Source organism: Rhineura floridana, chromosome 5, assembly GCF_030035675.1.
Source record: "Rhineura floridana isolate rRhiFlo1 chromosome 5, rRhiFlo1.hap2, whole genome shotgun sequence".
Classification (NCBI taxonomy): domain Eukaryota; kingdom Metazoa; phylum Chordata; class Lepidosauria; order Squamata; family Rhineuridae; genus Rhineura; species Rhineura floridana.
In genome coordinates, this window is record NC_084484.1 from 49,608,448 (window position 1) to 49,627,769 (window position 19,322).

The 19,322-nt window shown below is 40.4% G+C and overlaps 1 long non-coding RNA gene across 1 annotated transcript in view; it reads left to right on the forward strand.

Annotated features, from left to right (window-relative positions):
- Positions 1 to 6,618: 6,618 nt before the first annotated feature.
- Positions 6,619 to 19,322, forward strand: part of LOC133384850 (uncharacterized) — a 39,773-nt gene continuing 27,069 nt past the window's right edge. The window contains exons 1-2 of the long non-coding RNA XR_009762721.1: positions 6,619 to 6,700; positions 8,312 to 8,427. This is a non-coding gene — a long non-coding RNA (uncharacterized LOC133384850). The remainder of the gene's footprint in view (positions 6,701 to 8,311; positions 8,428 to 19,322) is intronic.

A 19,322-nucleotide genomic window follows, 5' to 3' on the forward strand; every position in this document is an offset into this window, starting at 1 on the left:
TACCTGATGGAATGCCTCTCCTGATATGAACCCACCCATACACTACGCTCAACATCAAAGGCCCTCCTCTGGGTGCCTATCCCGAGGGAAGCTCGGAGGCTGGCGACAAGAGAGAGGGCCTTCCCAGGGGTGGCCCCCAAATTATGGAAGTATCTTGGTGACAAGGTGCACCTGGAGCCAACACTGTTATCTCTTCAGTGCCAGGTCAAGACTTTCCTCTTCTCCCAGGCATTTTAGCATGTGTTTTTAAATTGTTTTAAATTTTTAAATTGTGTTTTAAATTGTTTTTAAAAGAAGTGTTTTAAATTTGTATATTTGTTTCAAGTTGTTTCCAAAATTAGGTTTTGCCTAATTTGACTGAGTGATAAAATATCCCAGAAGCAGATTGATCTGTGTGAATCACAGCTCAGTAGTTTATTTATTTATTTATTTATTGTACTTATATACCACCCCATAGCCGAAGCTCCCTGGGCAGTTTACAGTAACTAAAAACATAAAAACAAGTATACAAATTTAAAAACATATCTTTTAAAAACAATTTAAAACACAATTTAAAAATGTAAAACAATTTGAGGTATTAAAAAAGATTCCCAAGTGATAGTGCTTGGTATTACAAAGATTCTTCTTTTCTCCATAAAATAATCACCTTAATAGTGTCATTTATATGAAAACCAAGGAGTCGGACACAAGTTGATTTAAACATAAGAAAATGGCACTAATATTTCAGCTAGATTTGCAATGAGGACTGCAGGTACTGGGTTGTGTCCAAAGCTAGTCTTACTCAGAGATGACTCATTGAAGACATGGCTAATTTAAGTTCATTAATTTCAGATATGAGAAGATATGATAGCACTCTTCAAGTACATGAAAGGTTGTCACATAGAGGAGGGCCGGGATCTCTTCTCGATCATCCCAGAGTGCAGGACATGGAATAATGGGCTCAAGTTGCAGGAAGCCAGATTTCGACTGGACATCAGGAAAAACTTCCTAACTCTTAGAGCCATACGACAATGGAACCAATTACCTAGAGAGGTAGTGGGCTCTCTGACACTGGAGGCATTCAAGAGGCAGCTGGACAGCCATCTGTCAGGAATGCTTTGATTTGGATTCCTGCATTGAGCAGGGGGTTGGACTCGATGGCCTTGTAGGCCCTTTCCAACTCTACTATTCTATGATTCTGTGAATACTATTAGATGAATACAAACCACTGTATTCACCTTAATCACATGTTAATGTCAAATACAGATAAGAACATGCAGAGCACTCAAGTATTTCTGTGAGCAAAATATATTTTCTAAACTAAGTAAAGCAACATATCTTCTTGGCATTGTCCTCTTACATTCTGACAATATATATAGGGGCATATGTTTCCATGTACTACTCCCAAACTGTTTTAATATTTTTTTTGTGGGCATAACATCACCTGTAACTAGCATCTACCTGTAACTGCTATAGCACTCTTGAGAGAACCTTAAGGGATCAAGAGATACACTATCTGTTAACATTCTAAGATACTCAAGTGCAGTATTTTATGTACTCTTTCCAGAATTATGAACTCCTTGAGCCAAGAGGTAAACAGTGACACCAAGAAAATTAGTTTTAACATTTTCAGCACAAAAGTGGTCCAAGGTGTCATCCCAAAGCTCCATACTAACATTTGCTAAAGTAGTCCTTTTGCAGTTCCAATCAGCTGCTACTACATACACATTGTATTTTGAATACAGATTTAGCTACATGACAATGTCACTGAGGACAAGGAAAGCTCATTCAAAGTGAGGGCAATGACTTGCTACAGGACAATTCAACTTGCTACAGGATGAGGAAAAGAATACCTGCTATGTAGTGGTGGTTTTTAAGGGTGCTGCAGCAGCCAATTAGAGTTATAGAAGTACTCACTTAGGAGCACTACCTAGACACTGCCATTGCTGTACCACTGCCTGAATGCCAGACACTGGCAGGGTGATCAGATGAAAAAGACAACAGGTCTATGGGCATCCGCAGAGATTTTTTTATGGAGGGAAGGAAGTAAATAGTTAAAATAAATATGCATACATTCATACATAACTACAATTTCTGGTAGATCTGGTAAGTGAACAGCAAAGAGGCCTGCATAGTCATGCCCTCTAAGAAACTAGTATTCCACTTTTATTCCTCCATTGTTTTTCAGTGGGCAGACCTCCTGTTCATCTACGGATAGAACAAGCATCTTGACAATGTCCTTCCTCCCATACTTTACTCTAATTCATGACCAGCCTAGACACTATGAAGTAGAACCTGAAGGGGAAAGGAGGGAAAACACAGCTATGTTACAAAAGCTGTGTGTACACCATACATTTAAAGCACATTTAAGCACCCTCCCCCCCAAGAAGTTTGGGAACTGCAGTTAATCCCTACAATTTCCAGCACCCTTAATAAACTACAGTTCCCAACATTCTTTGGGGAAAGGTATGTGCTTTAAATATGCTCTAAATGTATGGTGTGAAAGTCCAGGAGCACAAGTGGTTAAAGTAATCCTTTGCAAAGGATCTGAACTGTATTGCAAAGTGTTTTGCTTTGATCAAGAAACCTGAGCTCTGGACAGCCTTAACTATAAATTATAATGAAATCTTTAAAGTGATCATGACAAAGGGAAGATCACATATTTAAATATTGAGGAAAGGAGGCAGATAACCAGGAAACCTTCCACTCAGTGGGAGTTTCGACAAAAATCAAATCAGAGCAAATCTTTGTTGAGAACTAGGCTTATTCTAAACTTTGACACATAGGCACAGGAAATACTTGTTTTTTATTATTTATTTATTTATTATTTGATTTATATCCCACCCCTCCTCCCAGCAGGAACGCAGGCCTCCTTTGGTGCAAAGACTTGCACCAAAAGTTTCAAGTATACCTTAAAACAGGATTGGGGAACCTCAGGCCTGAGGGCCAAATGCAGCCCCTCCAGGCCTCTCTATCTGGCCCTCAGGGCTTTTCCCAGCCCCCTCTACCCAGGCCACACCCTTCACCAACCACGTTCCTCACCCTCTGGTGCTTATGCCTTGCTAGAATGTGTGCTTGAACTGTGACATGTGCTTGCTTGGACGGAGGATGAAGAAACATGCATTTCTATATATAATCCTCTGACTTGTGTCGTTGAAATGTAGTCTACTGTAGAAAGATAAGAGTTGCTCCACCCAGTTTTCCCTCTGGCCCTGATCACCACTGGAACGCAACTCCCAGAAGGTTGTTCATGAGGAAATGTGGACCTTTGGCTGAAAAACGTTCTTCACCCCAACTTAAAATATCTTAGGTATTCACCTAGGAAAGAACATAGGAAATTGCCTTAGGCTGAGTCAGACCATTGATCCATCTAGTGCAATATTGTCTACATGACTGGCAGCAGCACTCTGGGATTTCAGACAGAGACTCTTCCCCAGCCCTACTTGGAGATGCCAGGGATTTAACCTGGGATCTACCACATGCAAAGCAGATGCTCTATCACTGTAATGGATGAAGCAGCGTATGATCAAAGTCTCAACTCAGGTTTGAATCCTAACATCCATCAAGGTAAGAATAAGCAGCAATTTTAAAAAACAAGAAGCCAAGGAACAGGAGCAAATATAAGATAAGGAGCAGGTAGGCAGAGATCCAGATAGGAAGCAGCAAAAATAAAGAAATTCAAGGTGCCTCAAAAACACAGGCAAGACCCTATTTCTCACCCTGCAGTACTTGCGCTTGAAGTAGCTAAACTGAATTAGAACTGGTCAATCAGTACAGCATATATTGTTATGGTTGTCTGTCAACAGAATTCATTAGTAAAATGAGATTCTGAGTGGCTCACCAAGTTGAATCACAGGTGAAGTTCCTGAGAGACCTACACTCTCTAGTACTATTCGTGGAGCAGGTTACTTTTTTTAACAACTCAACAAATGAACCTATACAGAATCCAAGCTATGTCCCTTCCACAGAAGTGCATCTAAGAATAAAGTACAGAATACTATATGTATATTTAGGTTCTCCCTATGCTCCTTCATCAGTCAGTGTTCCTCATGGATGCATCTATTTTAGAACTCTATGAAAACCAGTCTAACATAAGCAATGACTCCTTCAAAGCGCAAAAGAGAGAGCACAAACATGCATAGAAGCATTGTGATGGAATATACAGATATTTTCTTTTGCTTGGAATGAAATTTGATGCAACATGGTGAAATAAATGCAAGAAGCAACCATGTGGGCTGAAAATGCTTATTGTAAAATTTACCATTTTTCTTTAAGCACTTAGTAATGAGGATATTTTTAAAGCCAACAAAGTGATTTTTTTTTGTACACGACTTTGAGAATTGGAGGAAACAAAAAACATCTATATGATAAAATGCCAACACAAGCTCTTTCAAGTGTATCTCAAGCCAAAGGTTAGCAATGTGATGCTAATGAAAATTAACACATACATAGTTATCTTGTGGGATTACGTAATGGTATCTGGAGAAGATACAGCTTACCAAAAGAGGCTACAAACTACCAACCCAACAGGCAGTCAGCTTCAAATGACCGAATGAAAAGTCAAATGTGCCTACTGCTTATGTCTTAAGAAGTTAAAACAAAGTTACTTACTTTTTAGTAACCACTGATCAATTTTTGCATGCCTGTTCATCCTTGTATTTGCAAATTTGCAAAAATGAGCAAGACTGTTCTTAATTTACCATTCATGGCTCCCCTTTCAGTATCAGATTACAGACTAGATCATTGCTTTTACCATTAAGACTTGTTGTCGTGTTCTGATTTAGCTATGCCACAAACAAATCTTTTCCATTGTTTTGTACACAAATTTTACTTCTTTTTAATGACTGTGCAATATACACAGAGACACAGAAACAAATTTTCTGTGATGTCAAGCCAATCTAAAGATGCATCTAAGGAACTGATTCTGATAAAGTAAACGGTTGAGTCAAACATCTCTGAAAATGAATTAATGCTTCATAGTCAACATCTAACCAATTCGCACCATACTGAGTATTTGGGAAAATTCAAATGGTAAACAAGTTTTGGTTGCAGCTCATAGTTTGTCTGGAGTAAGACAAACCACAAGCCCATGTTTGGACACTAACCTTAAGCCAAACTAGCTTAACCCAGAGTAGCGCAGTGGCAGCAGGACTGGAGGAGTAGCACTGCAGCCACACTTTTCAGTCTAGGAACCTACACATTTGCTCAGTAACACCAAGCCATGGTTTGGCTTAATGTTGTGTGTGAACAGGGTCATAGAGAAGTTTGTTATCTACAAGCTTTTCCCCACCTTCCCACATCTCATTTTACAGATCAAAATACAGTGTTACCATTCTTTTCTGTTCCTTACCCCCTCCAAACTTTACAACACCAATAACACTGGAACTGCATTCAGATGGGGTTCATATAAATGTGAATCATGTATGCCTGAAGAATAAATGTCTTAGAGACAAGCTACGTTCTTCATTAATCAGTTTTTAAAAGTGTACTTAACATCACTATTTTTATTGAGGGGGTGAAAGCCGCTGTGGGGTCCTGGTCTGACACTACACTTCCAATATGGATAATGGAAGTGCACCACTCTCCACTGACCACACACACACACTTGACTGCTATGTGCCCTTGAAGGTGCTATTTACTACAAATACTCTGTTGGATTGTTGAAACTTTAATGGTACCTGTGATCAATACCACCAAACCTACATGGGGATCTACATTACACAAGGAGAAACTCACATGGATCAGCACCTACACAGTTTCATTTTGGGCGGAGTTTGCTGCATAGTAAATGTAATGTTTCAAGCAGCTTTTATAATGGAGGAACAGCACGCCAAAAGTGTGTCCTGGCTGTCAGCCAGATGTCATTGTTTATTGACATAACTCAAGCACTTATCTCTAAACACTTAGGTCAATGCCTTAGGTTACCCGGTACTTTTATATATGTCATTTCCTCATTCTCTTAAGGATTCATGCCTGAACAGTATGCACCATCTCTAGGGACCTTCCTCTGCTCTAATTTATTCCTCCTGGCCTGCATGCTGTGAATATTAATTTTCACAAGCACATCATGGGTCAACAGCAGGCTTGAAGCTGTACTGAAGATATCTGGTGTCATCAGTGGGAATAATAATAAAAAACCCAATTAACTCCCAATAACAAACAACCATTTTAGTGTCATGTTACCCTAGGGCACCAGAGACTCTAAAATGCTATGCAATTGATTGTTCATTTTTTAAACACACCAAGATAAATTTACACATTATACCCCAAGTTTTCCAAGCACTTGTGGCTAGTTAATGTGAATTAACGGGAAGGATGATTTATAGTTTAGAATAAGTAGCCAGGGTGGGGTGGGGGGCTTAACGCTTCCTCTGCCAACCAGTTATCCCCTGTAAAAGCCCCTATTTATTTCTAATATTTATATACCTCTGTCAAGTATCTCCAGGCAGTGTTCAACAATGATACAAAATACAAGGTAAATGTTTTGCAGTACAGGTGCAATAACATTAAAATCCAAATACAGTCACTAGCTCAAATAAAATTAAGACTCATCAAGGGTCAGCATTTTCCATGTGGCTGAGCTTCTTCCGGCCTCAGACCTGGGGGGAGGGGGAAAGGAACCTTGAAAAAAACAGCAAGAGTAACAATCAGCAGGCACTGGAAGAGTTAAACACTTTCCTTCCAGTTGCTGATTCTCCACTGCAAATAATTCCACTTGGAGGTAGGATTCAAGATTGTGATGGGGGAGGCTGCCTTGCTCCAAGCTCTGCAGTTTGTTTTATAGTCTCTTAGGTTTTATTGACATTTTATAATTTTAAATTGCTCCAAATTGTTTCAGAATGCTGCAGCTTGCTGGGCGGCACTGACTGTTGTAAACAGATATTGAGAATATCTGCCTTATCTCTTTCTCATGGATTTTAAAGGTCTTAAATTCATTGCTGCAAACTATTGGGGATGTAGGCTCACAGCTGTGTTCTATACCTTGGGCTATAAAAGTTTAGTGTGCAAAGAGTGCAGACTGAGCTATAAATTTCAACCCCCCCTTTCCTAATCTCTCTAAATACAATCTCCAGTTCAACCTGAATAAAACAACACTAAGGAACCGTGCCTAATTAACTCTTGTAACAGCAGAGATGGAAAAACTTAAAAGATTCAGAATCTTTGATAAGGGAGATAATTTGCTGCCTCCAAGCACCAAACAAAGTAGAATGGATAAGTATTTCCAGCTGATGGAAACACCTGACTCTGGCCCTGAGAAATTTACAATTGCATTTTGGAATCGTTTTGACTCCCTATGTGCAGAAGCGACTGACCATAAATCTGAGGTGAAGGACAGAAAGGCAAGCAGTGCTTTTTCTCCTTTTTCATCTGAACAGTAACAGAAACTAACACCTGGAAAAGTTGATCCGCTGGTGGAACGATCACTATTGATCAACCGGACAGTCCAATCCATCTATAAAGAAATGGATAATATTACGGAGAAGCTGGACTGCCTCTTTAATAGGTACTTCCATACTCCTCCACCTTTTAATACTCATCATCAGGAATGGCAGGGAGAGTCTAAGCATGCATCTTATAATAACCCATCAAAGGGCAAAGAAATAAGAACTCCTCTTTATTCAATGGACTTGATATTGAGACCATGTGAAGTTATTGTTCACTTGTTCCCATATAAGGGTCCTCTGTCCAATTGGGGTTCGGTTTTGGGAAGCTAAAAGACATCTGACACTACTACTGGGGTTACTTTCAGGTATTATATATCTAAAATCAATTAGGAGTCTTTTTAATAACAGACACACTAGGACAATTCTCCTAATTTTTAGTTCCCGAAGAATCCCAGCAATGATTATGAGAAGGAAAGAACTGCTAACCCAGAAAGGGGTGCTCCCTATAGGCATTTTAAAGATATAACAGTAAGATCCCTGCTGCACTTTAAAAAGGAGGATACAGGGGGGGATTTTTTCTCTCCAACTAGACTCGCTACAAATTTGGATGGCCGTGAGAGCCCAATTCAGAAGGATGGTTCAATTATTATCCCTACTGGAGACATAACAGCAATGGAAGACAATCTTGAGGTTCCTATGCAAGTGACACCGGACTTGAGTAAGCTAGCCCATAAGGTCCTAGTCTCAGACCAGCAGGATTGGACTGAGCTAGGAGAGGAGGATCTGATCATTGCTTTTCATAAACTTCCTGATAAGGAACAATACAAGTTTATGAAAAAGCTAGAAAAGTTGCAGAACAAGTTAAGCCAAATACAGAGGTGCAACCAACAAAATACAGGAAGCACAGCTGCAAACCAGCCTACTCATTTTAAAGTGTTCCTATCTAGATCTGTAGACAAAAGAAAAGATGGAACAGGAACTGTCAAATCTACAGATGGAGAACTGCCCAGTGAAGGTGTCCCCCGTCGAACATCAGATAGCAAGGACCTCCTGGAGACAAATGGTAAGATTAGAGACCCTTCTGAGAGAAACAGAGTATACCTCAGGTCAATACCCACCAGTGAGCGATGCACATCTTATAGATACTTGGAATCACATGAACTGGCTAGTCCCACCCCAAACCAGCAACAAACACTGGACAGGGGTGGGCATAGGTATATAGGACCAGTCCAGGTACATAATGGCAGTGGGCTTTTAGACACTGCAGTTCTCTTAACCAAGATAGATTAATAGCAAAAAATTCAGAACATTTATTATGTATTCTCTTGTGGAACATGGCAGACTGGTCAAATAAGTTTCTTGACTCTGAATTTATCCCTTATATGCAAACATTTGATTTGTTGTGCCTTCAAGAAACTTGGCCTAAGGATGTGAATGATATCTACCTCCAAGGGTTTAAAATAGTGGCTCTTCCAGCCCTAAAAACATCAAAGTATGGGAGCGGAAGTGGAGGTTTGGCTGTACTTCTTTCTATAGACACAGATTTGGATATATGGGACTTAAAATTAACAAACAATTGATACATTCAGGCTATATTAGTAAATGTTTCTAGAGTTAATCCAGTCATTTGCTTGAACGTATATATGCCTCCCAAACCCATGAATCAAAATGGCAAACAAGTCTGGCAGCAGTTCGAGCAAGTGTTACAACGTATTGAGGAAGTATTCCCAAGAGCAGATGTTATGCTGTGTGGAAATTTTAATGCCCAAATTGATGGAAATAATGAACAAATTCATAAAACCCTTGCCTTAGATGAGGATAATGTAAGTATCCCAGACAGACATTTACAGGATAGCATCATTAATAGCAATGGACAAATACTTTATAATATTGTATATAAGCATCAGCTACAATGCTTAAATGGTGGGTCTTTGGATAAGTTAATGATTCCCAACCTGAAGGCCATGGCCCCCAAATGGAAATGGCTTATGGCTACCCTATGAATAGGGTTTTCATGGTAAGTGGCATTCAGAGGGGGTTTACCACTGCCTCCCTCTGAGGCTAGTCCTCCCCAGCTGGCTAGGGCTTGCTCAGCTTGCCACAGCTGCACAAGCCAGCCCCTTGCCTGTCCGCAACTGCCAGCTGGGGGGCAATTGGGCTCCTTGGGACTATGCAGCTTGCCCACGGCTGCACAGGTGGCAAGGCATGTAACCCATGAGCCACTCGCTGTGGGGGTGATTTTTAGCTTTAGTTAAGTATGCTAAATGCTTCTCTTCCCCAGTCCCAGACATAACGCTGCTGCACCATCACCTGCTAGCCACCCACCTCCTGAACTAGATGGTTTGGGCTGAACGTGAAGGTGTACACTGCAAGCTCTCTTGAATAGGACTGATTCAGCTTGCATGCATAGTGGCTACACAGCTTAAAACTACTCCACATGCACTCTATATCTGGTAATTTTCTGTCAGGTAGCCACTACACATGAAATCTGGATCACTCCCATTCTAGAATGTCTACACTGCACACCTTCCCGCCAAAAATGGCGTGCAGGAGGTAGCCAGCCCAGATTGAAAACCTGCAGTAAAGGGACAAGAGAGTGGAGGCAAGAGTGGCTTTTACAGAGGCTTTTCTCCTCTCTGATGAAGGGGGAGCAGCACTGGGCTGAAAAAGTCAGAAGGGATGTTTTATTCTTCTTCCCTCCCGGCATAGTAGCTTCTTGAAAAGTAAGAGGAATCCCTTTTCTTCGGGGGGGGGGAGAAAGGCGGGGGGAGAGAAGAAGCCAATGCACTTGTTGCATTGAAATCAAAATATCAAAACAAGTTAGTTGTGGAACCAGATTTAAGGTTGAAACTTACATCACTTCAACCAGACTTTCAATCTCCGAGAGCTGCAAAACAGCACTTCTCGTTAACTCAGTTACACCATGGATGTATGAGCCTGATTTTAAGAACCTGTCAACAGTTAATCATTTGGTCCCCTGGACACTGTTGGGTTGCATTCACTGTACATTTATTCCACTATTATTCCACTTGAAACAGTCATGGCTTCCCCCAAAGTATGCTGGGAAGTGTAGTTTCTTAAGGGTGCTAAGAGTTGTTACAAGATCCTTGTTCTCCTCACAGATCTACAATACCCAGAGTTTCCTGGGAAGAGGGTTGGAACGTTAAACCAGTCAGAGAACTGTAGCTCTCTGAGGAGAACAGGAGCCTCCTAACAACTCTCAGCACCTTTCACACACTACACTTCCCAGGCTTCTTTGGGGGAAGCCATGAGTATTTAAAGTGGAATAATAGCGGAATAAATACATGGTGTGAATGTGGCCTGGTTTCACTCTTCTTCACATTGTGGGTTTCACAGATTCATTTGGGGAGGGACCTGTTCTGGAGTCCCTGTGGCGAGGGATGGGAGTCCCTGGGTGTAGGTGTTAGGTGTGGATGTGTGTGTTTTGGAAGCTCCGGTGTGTGTGTGTGCATGTTTTGGGAGTGTCTCTCTGTGTGTACGTATGTGTATAGGGTTGGCGAGTGAAGCCCCTAGTTACCTAGTAAGTTGACTATTGTGAGAAGTTATTTATATTCTGTAATCTGCCTGGAACTTTCTGGTGAAGGGCAGATAATAAATATCATCATCATATTTGTTGTTGAGATGAATTTTAAAAATGACTACTTAACACTTCATTATGCATTTTTTCAATTAAAAAATGACATTATTTAACAGTTCATTATGTATTTTTTTCAATTAACAGAGACTAAAATTACAACAATTAGCATGTGGGGGTCACAAAATTTTTTGAGTTTACAAAAGGGATCCCGTACTCATAAAGGTTGGGAACCACTGGGATAGGTCATTATACCTATTTAACCCAGAAGGGGGGTAGTGTAGTTGATTATATATTTGGGTCACATAACATCTATTCAAAGATACAACCTTTCACATTAGAGGAACAGGTGGAGCATGATCATTTTTCATTGGTTGTAGAGGTAGGTAATATTAAGAGCAGAAAACAACCCACCATTTTTCACCCTATTCAGGGTACTCATATTGGGGAAAGACGAATTAGATGGTCATTAATTGTGGCAGATGAAATAAGGCAAATGTTGAAGAATCAGGCCAAGTGAAGCCAAGAGGAGAACTCATAAATAAGGAAAGCAATGCTGTTACCATATATCAGGTTTTGAAAACCTAAGGCCCTTTTTGGTAAAATCTGGGCGTCATAAGCTGAAACCTCATACTCAGTCTTGGTTTGATGCAGAATGTAGAAATAGCAAACAGATTTTTTATTTATTTATTTATTTATTAGACTTATATACCGCCCGACTAGCAATAGCTCTCTGGGCGGTGAACACAAAGAATACAATAAAATACACAATATAATAAAATAAAAACATATAAAATAACAACAATCTAAAATCAATACAACAAATATGAAAATCAGGTTAATTTAAATTAAAATGCTTTGGAAAAGAGGAAGGTTTTAACCTGGCGCCGAAAGGACATCAGTGTTGGCGCCAGGTGCACCTCCTCGGGGAGACTGTTCCACAGTTCGGGGGCCACCACTGAGAAGGCCCTAGATCTTGTCACCACCATCCGGGCCTCTCTATGAGTCGGAACCTGGAGGAGGGCCTTCGTAGCAGAACGTAGCGGGCCAGTTCGTATTGGAAGAGGCGTTCCAACAGGTATCGTGGTCCCGTGCCGTATAAGGCTTTATATTTTGGTAAAAGCAGCTAGATCCCTAAGGACAAATAAATCTGATGAGCAAATTAGGAGGTTTTTAATACAGAGACGAACATACAAGAACCTCTTAAGAGGGAAAAAGGAGGATTATGCCAACACATTTTGGAAAGATCTTGGGCAAGCTATTATTAGTAAGAATGAAAAATACTTCTGGGACCTCGTAGCACGCTGTCTCAGACAAATTAAACCAGCAGTGGAGGGTCAAATCCCAATGGCAAAATGGGTCCTGCATTTTGGAAATAGAAATAAAAAGTCTTATTGGGAAGCTCATCCTTGGTAAAGTCCCAGGTTGGGATGTGCTACCAGCTGAAATTTTTCATATAGATCCAGTGTGGTGGGCGCCAATCTTGGCAACATTATTCACAACAATTAATGCAACTGGAATATTGCCAGTGAGCTGGATGTCTAGCATTGTAGTCCCAATTTACAAGAAAAGCAATCAGGGGAACTCCAAAATTATCACCCAATAAGTTTACTGGATGTCCCTGCTAAAATATATACATGACACCTTCTAGATAAACTAGAACTTTGGGTAAAAGAACAACATATTTTATCCCCAATGCAGGCTGGTTTTCACAAGGGTTTTAGAACAATTGATTGGTGCTTTGTTTTGAACTATCTAATTCAAAAATATGTACATAATGCATCAAAGAAATTATATGTTGCATTTGTAGAATTGTCATCTGCTTTTGACTCCATAGATAACGTTTATGGGGAAAATTAGATGCCTGCTCATTAAACAGATTAGATGTTATTTCTTATACAACAGCTTTATTCTAACACCGATATTAAGATCCGAGTTGGCAGGGTAGGCCAACCCTGCTTTCACTCAGCTCAGATTTCAGCTGATGCCCACTTAATATCTGGCTGGTAGATACACACACACAAAAAATCAAAAGACCACCTGTGTATATGTGAATCAGGGCAAAATGAGGGTATGGAGCATTATATCCTTTACTGCCCTTTATATAATTCACTGAGGGCCAAGTTCATCCTTCCTTTTCAGACAGACTTCTTTAGAAGGCCAACCAGATCAGATGGCTGCTGGCAGATACAGATACATTTCTCACTTATAGGATAGCTTTGTTTGCATTACCAGCAACAAAGATCAGAAAGGCCCTCCTAAATTACACCAGTGTTAAAAGCTAAGAGGAGCTCAATTGAGTGTGCTCCTAATCGAAACAAATATAGTAAATTCTTATCACTTCCATTTGTAGTTTTAGGGTTTTATCCATGTTTTATCGGATTGAAATTTAATGTTTTATAAATATGTTCTTTTGTATGTTTTTCCATATAGTAATGGCCATTGGCTAAAAACAGTATCAAAATCTCTCACTCTGCATGAACTGTTACAAACAAGTGCAGGGATGGGAGCCCTTTGTTGTTGTTGTTTTCACAACGTATAGTTCCACCCATAGATCCATGTGTTAGTTGGAATACAGACTAGTTAGAACAGATAGCCTTGGACAAAATATAGACCTAAAAAGTAAGGAATTGATAGCAGCTTGTTTAATGGTGGCCAGATTTTGGTAAGACTTTAAGGGTGCCACAATGGATGATTGCTTTTGAAAAGTTTGGCAACTGGCACTGGTAAAAATGTTGACTTATAAACTGGAGCAGGGTAAAGGACAAATTTACACCAGTCATATATGATTTTGCTGCATACACTGACGAGAAAGACAGGGACAGAGAGCCACCAGTGAGGAGTATGCCTCCATCTGGAATTCTTAATCAGAGCTTATATATTTATTAGTGATTGATTGTGATCTTTAATTATTTGTATATTGTTATAAGTTTATGGTTGCTGGATTATTGATATTATTCACTAATAGGCAAAAAACCTTGCGGTTTAAGAAAGTACCTATAGCCCACAGATCTTTCTATCAAACTTTAAAAAGCAGGGAAATTGGGCAGCTATAGTGAATGCACCAGGGGAGCAGGACACCTGACCTCGTCTCTGAGATATTGGACTGCCCTACAAAGTTGTCAAAATGCAAACACAATTTGGGTTGGTCTTTCACAGTGCAATCCACTTGCTGAGTAGCTTGGAAGAATTTGGCAACATGTGCCTTACACTGAGAATCTACTTTTTAATGTCCCCACGGACGGATGTGAGAGCTCTATAAAACTGAATGGAGAATCAAAACTTATTTTATTGTAGCTGGGGTTGTGCACTAGTATGTATACCCCACCAAATAAACTCCAAAATGTAGAGAGACCCCACACACACACACAAATAAAAGAAGCTCAATAAGAACTGAAAATGATCGGTGCACATGCTAATTGACTATTGGGGGGGAATGGAAAATTTGGGGGTGGAGGAAGGAAAGAGAATGGGGTGGATGGAACCTTGACCAGAAGCAGTCCACACTATAGCATTCTGTTGCAGGGCCCTATTTGTTAAATCTATATCTATAGATATAGGTTTAATAATAAAATATATACTGGATGCTCCTAGCATGTGAAAACAGATAATCTCATTTTATCATCATTTATACCTCTTAGGTAGGTTAGGCTGAGAAAATTATTTACCCAATTACTTAACTAAGCAGGTATCTGAATGTAGCTCGCCTCAGTTCAGTCCAAGTCCATACTACTCTGGCTCTCCTAACTGCCCAAATATATCAGTTTCCAAAGTGTGTATGAATAAATGACCACAGTAATATCACGTGCAGTACATGTGTGTGCAATTATTGTCTGTTGGACTAAACTGACAGAGACCCTTTTTAAAAAAATAATAATAACTTTGTAGCATATATCAATTGTGGTTTGTGGGCATTTTCTGGATGGGTGTACCATCTCTCCTACAACTTTGTTAGTCCTGCTTTGTCAGATATAGGATGGAAATAATACAGATATTTTAGTAAACAATGCACACGATTCAGTCACAAAGTTAAGGACATAAGAACATAAAAAGAGCCTGCTGGATCAGGCCAGTGGCCCATCTAGTCCAGCATCCTGTTCTCACAGTGGCCAAGCAGGTGCCTGGGGGAAGCCCGCAAGCAGGACCTCCTGAGGCTTCCGGCAACTGGTTTTCAGGGTGGCAGAGCACAGCCATCATGGCTAGTAGCCATTGATAGCCCTGTCCTCCATTAATTTGTCTAATCTTCTTTTAAAGCCATCCAAGCTGGTGGCCATTACTGCATCTTGTGGGAGCAAATTCCATAGTTTAACTATGCCCTGAGTAAAGAAGTACTTCCCTTTGTCTGTCCTGAATCTTCCAACATTCAGCTTCTTTGAATGTCCATGAGTTCTAGTATTATGAGAGAGGGAGAAAAACTTTTCTCTATCCGCTTTCTCAATGCCATGCATAATTTTATACCCTTCTATCATGTCTCCTCTGACCCGCCTTTTCTCTAAACTAAAAAGGCCCAAATGCTGCAACCTTTCCTCGTAAGGGAGTCGCTCCATCCCCTTGATCATTCTGGTTGCCCTCTTCTGAACCTTTTCCAACTCTATAATATCCTTTTTGAGATGAGGCGACCAGAACTGTACACAGTATTCCATATGCGGCCGCACCATAGATTTATACAACGGCATGATGATATCGGCTGTTTTATTTTCAATACCTTTCCTCATTATCGCTAGCATGGAATTTGCCTTTTTCACAGCTGTCGCACACTGGGTCGACATTTTCATTGTGCTGTCCACTACAACCCTGAGGTCTCTCTCCTGGTCGGTCACCACCAGTTCAGACCCCATGAACGTATATGTGAAATTCAGATTTTTTGCCCCAATATGCATAATTTTACACTTGTTTATATTGAATTGCATTTGCCATTTTTCTGCCCATTCACTCAGTTTGGAGAGGTCTTTTTGGAGCTCTTCGCAATCCCTTTTTGTTTTAACAACCCTGAACAATTTAGTATCGTCAGCAAACTTGGCCACTTCACTGCTCACTCCTAATTCTAGGTCATTAATGAACAAGTTGAAAAGTACAGGTCCCAATACCGATCCTTGAGGGACTCCACTTTCTACAGCCCTCCATTGGGAGAACTGTCCATTTATTCCTACTCTCTGCTTTCTGCTTCTTAACCAATTTCTTATCCACAAGAGGACCTCTCCTCTTATTCCATGACTGCTAAGCTTCCTCAGAAGTCGTTGGTGAGGTACCTTGTCAAATGCTTTTTGAAAGTCTAAGTACACTATGTCCACTGGATCACCTCTATCTATATGCTTGTTGACACTCTCAAAGAATTCTAATAGGTTACTGAGACAGGACTTTCCTTTGCAGAAGCCATGCTGGCTCTGCTTCAGCATGGCTTGTTCTTCTATGTGCTTACTTAATCTAGCTTTAATCATACTTTCTACCAGTTTTCCAGGGACAGAAGTTAAGCTAACTGGCCTGTAATTTCCGGGATCCCCTCTGGATCCCTTTTTGAAGATTGGCGTTACATTTGCCACTTTCCAGTCCTCAGGCATGTTGGAGGACCCAAGGGACAAGTTACATATTTTAGTGAGCAGATCAGCAATTTCACATTTGAGTTCTTTGAGCACTCTCGGGTGGATGCCATCTGGGCCCGGTGATTTGTCAGTTTTTATATTGTCCATTAAACCTAGAACTTCGTCTCTCGTTACCACTATTTGTCTCAGTTCCTCAGAATCCCTTCCTGCAAATGTTAGTTCAGGTTCAGGGATCTGCCCTATATCTTCCACTGTGAAGACAGATGCAAAGAATTCATTTAGCTTCTCTGCAATCTCCTTATCATTCTTTAGTACACCTTTGATTCCCTTATCATCCAAGGGTCCAATCGCCTCCCTAGATGGTCTCCTGTTTTGAATGTATTTATAGAATTTTTTGTTGTTGGTTTTTATGTGCTTAGCAATGTGCTCCTCAAATCCTTTTTTAGTATCCCTTACTGTCTTCTTGCATTTCTTTTGCCAGAGTTTGTGTTCTTTTTTATTTTATTCATTCGGACAAGACTTCCATTTTCTGAAGGAAGACTTTTTGCCTCTAAGAGCTTTAACTTTTGATAATTTCAGTAACAGTTAAGTGCCTGTTTGTACCACAACAATTAAATCAGTGATACTTAGAAATGTTGAACTTTGGTCAAATCATATTAGCTAGCAATATTTCAAAAGTAAAAAAAAAATATATATTATTGAGATGAAACAAAGTGCCAAGCTCAAGAAGTATGACAAAGGAGCAGACAACCATTTTATCACCTTCGCATATAGTTTGGTTGCCCCCTTCCTCTTTACCCCCAACCTCTACCATTCAAATGTAACAGATGAAAAATAAATATTTATTTATTTATTATTAGATTTATATCCCACCTGTCCTCCAAGTAGGAACCCAGGGCGGCAAACAAAAGCACTAAAAACACTTTAAAACCTCATAAAAACAGACTTTAAAATATATTAAAACAAAACATCTTTAAAAACATTTTTAAAAGCTTTAAAACATATTTAAAAAGGTTTAAAAACATATTAAAAAGCAATTCCAACACAGATGCAAACTCTCTCCTTAAAAGGCTTGTTGAAAGAGGAAGTTCTTCAGCAGGCACCAAAAAGATAACAGAGATGGCACCTGTCTAATATTTAAGGGGAGGGGAGGTTACAAAGGGTAGGTGCTGCTACACTAAAGGTCTGCTTCCTATGTTGTGCAGAACGGGCCTCCTGATAAGATGGTATCTGCAGAAGGCCCTCACTTGCAGAGCACAGGGACCTGGGTAAATAAGGGATAAGGCAGTCTTTCAGGCATCCTGGTCCCAAGCTGTATAGGGCTTTGTACACCAAAACTAGAAGCTTGAACTTAGCCTACTAACTAATAGGTAGCCAGTGCAATTCTTTCAGCAGCAGGGTGACATGTTGGCAATACGCTGCCCCAGTGAGCAGTCTCACTGATGCATTTTGCACCAGCTGCACCTTCCGGACCAACCTCAAGAGTAGCCCCACATAGAGCACATTACAGTAATCCAGCCTGGAGGTTACCAGTGCATGGTCAACAGTGGTCAGGCTATCCCGATCCAGAAATGGCCGCAGCTGGTAAAAGGCACTGCTGGCCATTGAGGTCACCTGGGCCTCTAGTGACATCAGGAGCATCCCCAGACTATGGACCTGCTCTTTCAAAGGAAGTATGACCCCATCCAAAGCAGGCAACTGACCAACTAGCTGAACTCAGGAACCACCAACCCATAGCACCTCCAGCTTGCTAAGATTCAGACTCTGTTGATTGGCCCTCATCCAGCCCATCACCGAGTCCAGACAGCGGTCCAGGGCTTGCATGGCCTCTACCGATTCAGATGTTACAAAGAAATAGAGCTGGGTATCATCGGAGTACTGCTGACACCTCACCCCAAATCTCCTGATGATCTCTCCCAAGGGCTTCATATAGATGTTAAACAGCATTGGGACAAAATGCTGCTAGGGGGCTGCTAGGGGGCCAAAAGACAATCACGCAATGCTATTCTCCGAAAACGACCCTGGAGATAGGACTGGAACCACTGTAAAACAGTGCCTCCAGTACCCATCTCACCAAGTCAGCCCAGAAGGATGCCATGGTCAATGGTATCAAAAGCCGCCGAGAGATCAAGTAAGAATAACAAGGTCACACTTCCCCTGGCCTTCTCCCTATAAAGGTAATTCATCAGGGTGACCAAGGCCAATTCGGTCCCATAACCAGGCCTGAACCAAAATTGTAATAGGTCAAGATAATTCATCTGTCTAAAGAGATAGCAACACAGAGGAGCAAGCAAGCAAGCACCCAGATGCTCAGATATTCATTCCCAGGGCAGATCTCCTTCAGTCCCCCAGTGCTGCAGTTGTATTCAGAAAAATTCAGATTCAGAAAAAAATATTTCTGAATCCTTCTATTCACTTAAGACAACTTAAAAAATAGAAATGATCATTTAAAAGAACTGAATCCTTACAGAAATATATATAAAAAATGCTTGCCAGGAAATCAATTTTTGCAATTCTAAGAAAAAAGTTATAACTCATTTAAAACTTACTAGGATGATGCAATTTCTTTATCACAGAGGGTAAAGAAAAAAATTATTTTTCAGTGGAAACCTGTAACTTATTTCCCAACTGATAGCTTAATCCTACGTGAAAAATATTTTTCTCTTTGTGGTCCCATAGACCAGAAGAATAACATTGTTTATTTCCAGGCAAAGTTAGGTCATCAACACACCATCAATATGATTTCAAGGGAGAATAAAACACCAGGAAAATCTATCTTGTGATGATTTAGAAAATAACATAAACAGGGCATTTTAAAGACAG